The following is a 5,831-nucleotide window of genomic DNA, read 5'->3' on the forward strand; positions in this document are numbered from 1 at the left end:
TAATTAAGAACAGAAATGATTTAACACATCTTTCCAGTGGTTACTAAGCCTGAATCCATCTTCTCGGTTGAAATTGTCTCTGTGCTTGTATATGTGAATGGCCTCATGAACGAATCTCTCATGGTAGCCAGTTGGTTTGCAAAGAACCTCCGTCTTGGAGAAGTCAATGTCATGTGAGCCCACTGAATTGTAACAGTGATCTGCCACGGCAGAGGAGTTCGTCTTACCGTGTTTCAAGTCTGCTTTATGTTCGCGGATGCGGTCCGAGATATGTCTTTTGGTTTCTCCAATGTAGCTACTACCACAGAGGCACTTTAGTTTGTAAACGCCCGGGTACTGTATGTCTGGAAGAGCATCTTTTACAGATGGAACTAAATCACGGATTTTGTGTACTGTGTTGAATCGGACCTGGATCTTGTGTTTATTCAGGATTTTGGAGATCTTTTTAGTGACCCCTGCAATGTAGGGTAAGGTGATGGTTTTGAGTGGCTCCACAAGAGGATCCTTCTTCATGACTGGAGTGATGGCTTTGCGGATTGTGTAGTCGGAGTAGCCATTAGCCCTGAGAGCCTGGTGTACGTGCTTGAGTTCACTGGTAATGTGTTCCTGGTCGGAAATGCATTGGGCTCTATGGTATAGAGTCTTGATGAGGCAGTTCTTCTGGGATGGATGGTGGTGGGAATCCGGTTTCAAGTAAGCATCTGTATGGGTAGCTTTCCTGTAGACAGAGTGGCTCATTGAACCATCATGTCTCCTTTTAATTAAGACATCCAGAAAGGGTAGTTTGCCATCTTTTTCGACCTCCATGGTAAATCTGATGGCTGGGTGTATGGAATTGATGTGGTCGCGGAATTGGTCTAGAGCAGGCTGGCCATGTGGCCAGATGACAAAGGTGTCATCAACGTACCTCTTCCATAAGGTCGGGCGTAGAGTGGCAGTCTGGATGGCGTCAGTTTCAAATTTTTCCATGAATACGTTGGCTACAACCGGAGATAGGGGGGAGCCCATTGGGGTGCCCTCAGTTTGTTTGTAGAAAGTTCCATTCCAGGTGAAGTATGTGTTGGTTAAGCAATGTCTCACCAGGGGGGGTACATCAGTATGCAGTCCTTGATGAACCAGGTCTTCAATGATAGCGATGGTGTCAGGTACCGGGACTTTGGTGAACAAGGACACCACATCAAAACTGACAAGCAGGTCGTTTGGGGACAGGGAAATGTCTTTGATTGTCGATACCAGGTGAGTAGAATTTAGTACCGCAGAGGTGGTTTTTCCAGTGAAAGGTCGCAGTATATCAGCCAGAAAACGTGCCAGTTTGTAGGTGGGGGAGCTGATAGTAGAGACGATGGGACGAAGGGGTGTATCTTCTTTGTGTATCTTTGGAAGGCCATATAATCTTGGTGGTCTGGCAGCAGAGGGTTTCAACGAGAACTGTTTGTTCTCATCAATTAATGCTGTTGAATCAGAGATAATTTTGTTCGTTTTGGTGACCAGGCTGTTGGTGGGATCTCTTTTTATTTTTGTATAGCTGCCATCGTTGAGTAGTTCTTGAATTTTGTTGTTATATTCTGTTTTGTCCATGATGACAGTGGCATTGCCTTTGTCGGCTGAGAGAACGACAATATCATCCCTCTTTTTTAATTGAGATAATTCAAAACGTTCGTCTTTGCTGATGTTGCTAGGTGGCAACTTAGCGTTTTTGAGGGTTGCAGCGATTTCAGATCTTGCTACGTCTGCAGAGATGTGACTCAAGCCCTTGAGTGCAACGTCGACATGGGCAATGATATCATTAACCGGTAAGTGTCTCGGTGTGACAGCAAAGTTTAGACCTTTAGCTAAAACGGATTTCAGACCATCAGAAATGGAACTGTTACTGCGATTAATTACGACTTTGTTGACGTCTATCTTTTCGGTGTGTGGATCCGATTTTTTGCTGGAGAGGTGATTGAATTTGGAAATCAAATTGTCCCTACATTTGTTCGACATAGTGGCAGCCGAAGAGGTAGTCATATTGTCTACATGTTCCCAATCCGATGTAGACATTGTTGCTGTCAATTTTAAGTGTGATTTGTAGAGTGTCTTGTCTAACTGATCGAGTTCGGTGCGTGTAAGTCTGATTTTTTCCGAGATAAGAGCGAAGCTAGTTCTAGCTAGAATTCGTTTTGCATTGAGAGAAGTTGCAACAGCAGAGGTTAGTGTAAATGCGGTTGGTATTACCTTAGAGTCGCGGCATCTCTTCAGAAAGGTGAGAGACTCGATTAGTTGAGCCTTCTTATCCCGAAGTCTGTTGAATGATCTTAAGGATGTGTGGAATCCCTCCCCGTAGAGGCGGTTAAATTTCGATTTAAAGCTTTCGTGACTGCAATGATTCATCTTCTTTGGTTCTTTCGGTAAAGTCACGTAGAATGAGAATAAAATAATAAATTGATAAAATAAAATAACACAATAATATTCTCACGACGTTTCGGCCACAACACAAGCGGCCTTCATCAGGTGAAGGGGGCGAGACTGTCTGGTAGGACAGCGCTGGAGTGAGAGAGCCACGTTCAGATCACGGCTTTTAAGCTGTGTGAGAGGAAGAAAGAGCCTTGACGAAGGAATTAGCATAAAATTTAGCATTGAAATGGCTGAATGATTAGCTTGTGACTAGTCACAGAAATAGCTATGTTAAAAGTTAAAGCATACACATCCGCAGAGGCACCCATTGTTAAAAGGAATTAGCATAGAATTTAGCATTGAAATAGCTAAGTTAAGGCATACACATCCGCAGAGGCACCCCTTGACAATGGGATTAGCATAGAATTTAGCATTGAAAAGGCTGAGTGATTCGCTTGTAACTGCTACAGAAATAGTTACGTTGAAGTCAGAGCATACACATTCACCGAGGCACTTAGTACAAATCAAACAGCTTCCCGCACAGAGTGCACTTGAAGGGTTTCTCTCCCGTGTGTGTTCTCTAGTGTTCTACAAGAGCAGATGACCGTGCAAATGCCTTCCCACACACATTGCACTTGAAGGGTTTCTCTCCCGTATGTGTTCTCTGGTGTTCTACAAGAGTAGATGACTGTGTAAACGCCTTCCCACACACAGTGCACTTGAAGGGTTTCTCTCCCGTGTGTGTTCTCTGGTGTATTTTAAGAGCAGATGAATGTGCAAATGCCTTGTTACACACACTGCACTTGAAGGGTTTCTCTCCCGTGTGAGTTCTCTGGTGTATCTCAAGAACTGATGGCCATGCAAATGCCTTCCCACACACTGTGCACTTGAAGGGTTTCTCTCCCGTGTGAGTTCTCTGGTGCCGTGTCAAATTTCCAGTCCGATCCGTGCTGTATGCACGCTGGTCGCATTGTTGACTTGTCGTACCGAGCTGCGCTGAATGCCTTTGCTCCATCAGACCAGCGTCAGCTGCAGACAGAAAAAAATATCCACACCATCTACATGACAGCATCGAGGCACAGAGGAATGCATATATACACAGTAACACGTGACTTACACGTCTATACTTATTCATATATTCATGATGTAGTGAAAACGTGTCCCAAATTCATCACAGGGCTGTTATTGCACACAATGAGAGGGCAAATGGTCATAAACATGCCTGGAAGCCCTCGTATCTTCAAAATGAATGTTCACCCAAAACTCCGAGTACACAAATTCAGCTGTCTGGCTACAAAAGGAATATTTATGAGAGCTAAATTCAGCTGACATAGCAAAGGGTGTTGAAAACAATACTATTTGTGTTAGGCAGAAATTCATAAATTAACGTTCAATCGCAACTTAGAGGTGTGAATCCAGGCTCAGATGTCCTTGAATGCTGGGATGAACAGTTCCGACTTCAGCTGCATGTGTGTGCTGTGTTCACCTCCTGTTTCCATTATTATAAAGAGTTCCAGAGGAAAACAAAAGTAAACTATTGTTACGCTATAACCTCCGTGTTCAACAGAGTTAATAGACGTTACTGCAAACACAAACTGTACAGTCACTGGGTAAACAGGCGGTGGCGTGTCTAGAATCACGCCTGGCCACCTTCATCTGCTTGGCATGAATGCTTCCTCACTCCACCAAGTAATTAATCGAGGATCAACGCAAATAGCCGAGGCTAACTGGAGTTTGCGTGTCTCTCTCCGTGGTGAGATGTTAACTACCTCACCTGGTATACAGCAAGTCGTGGGTTCGATCCCGACCCTGACGCCTGCTGTATATTTGGAGTTTGCGCGTCTCTCTGCCTATCGTCTTTGACCGATAGACATTGACACACGTATTCTTGTTTCTTTCAGTAAAGTTACGTAGATAGAAAATAACAATAATTGATAATACAATTACATTAAATAAACACCACTTGTGTTGCGATCAAAACGACGTGAGTTTTTTTGCTTTATTTGGAATTATTCATTTATTTATTTTCATTTAATTTTCTATCTACGTGACTTTACCGAAATAACCAAGAATATAAATTCCTAGAGTCACCAAAGTTTTAAGTCAAAACATTCACACATGTTGACAAAGCCTCACCTTGTTATTGTGGGCAGGTTGCTTCTGATAACAAGAGCGGTATAGCAGCTCAAGCAGGCTTGGCCTGGTAACAAAAAAATATGAAAACTGCATGAATATTGACAATAAAACAAAGTTACAAAGTGGCGAGCCGGGTGAAGACAAATTAAACTTAAGCGAGATAATTAAAGTAAACGCAATCAGGCGAGGGCAGGAGGCAAGGCCCCGCGTGGCTAGGCCCCGCGTTGTAAAGTTCCAACCTGGACATCGATTCCCATGCTTGCTGCTACTCAACTGACATCCCTACGAGAGAGAGAGAGAGGCTCTACCTTGGTAAACAACAACAACAACCACCACAAAAACCACCACCACAATGAGAATTTCTCACCTCGGATTTCATTGCAGGAAGCTATCGCTTCCTGTTACCTCGTGACATCACGCAGCAGCAGGTGACGTCACATCCGGGGTACGAGACACGCTTCTCCCACAATGAGCGGTTCCGTAACTGAATAAATTATAGAATGAATAAATTATGTTAATATTGCTTCCGTTACGTCGTGAGTGCTGAACCCGTCGCAATAAACTCGCAACGGCTTTAACGGATACATTATGTTAATGAGCCGCCAGTCACTGGGCGTAGCTTTGCCCAAATAAGGAGTGGCACTGGAACGATATCGGCAGTGACCCAAGCGGAGGTGACGTCATGTTCAAGAGCGCGGGGGAGGGGTGAATACCTTGGTGACATGACGTCACTAGCGAGGTACACCTCCCTCTGGCGTTTCACGCCGATGAAGTAATGCTGAGAGGTGACGTCACAGAACGGGGTTGGAGTTTAAGTTGATTTAGATTCATTTTCATTGCTCCCTCCCTTGGGTGCGTGGGCTCAGCTACAACAACAAAGTGGACATTATTGTGTGTACACTGTGTGTGTACACTGTGTGTGTGTACACTGTGTGTGTGTGTACACTCTGTGTGTGTACACTGTGTCCACTGTGTGTGTGTACACTGTGTGTGTGTGTACACTGTGTGTACACTGTGTGTATACACTGTGTGTGCGTACACTGTGTGTATACACTGTGTGTGTATACTGTGTGTGTGCACTGTGTGTATGCACTGTGTTTACACTGTGTGTGTTCATCTTTTTTGGTTCTTTCGGTAAAGTCACGTAGAATGAGAATAAAATAATAAATTAATAAAATAAAATAACCCAATAAAATTCTCACGACGTGTGTGTTTACACACTCTGTGTGTGTACACACTGTGTGTGTACACTGTGTGTGTGTACACTGTGTGTATACACTGTGTGTTTACACTCTGTATGTGTACACTCTCTGTGTGTACAC

The 5,831-nt window shown here is 44.0% G+C and overlaps 1 long non-coding RNA gene across 1 annotated transcript; it reads right to left on the reverse strand.

The window, feature by feature from the left end:
• Nucleotides 1-822: 822 nt before the first annotated feature.
• Nucleotides 823-4,942, reverse strand: LOC142917420 (uncharacterized). The gene is made up of 3 exons (XR_012936984.1): nt 4,877-4,942; nt 4,510-4,573; nt 823-3,402 (listed from the first exon to the last, which is right to left on the reverse strand). It is a non-coding gene; the product is annotated as an uncharacterized LOC142917420 (long non-coding RNA).
• Nucleotides 4,943-5,831: the final 889 nt, after the last annotated feature.

Source organism: Petromyzon marinus, unplaced genomic scaffold (assembly GCF_048934315.1).
Source record: "Petromyzon marinus isolate PM22_M1 ecotype Great Lakes invasive population unplaced genomic scaffold, UKy_Petmar_22M1.pri1.0 PM_G_Scaffold_49, whole genome shotgun sequence".
NCBI lineage: Eukaryota > Metazoa > Chordata > Hyperoartia > Petromyzontiformes > Petromyzontidae > Petromyzon > Petromyzon marinus.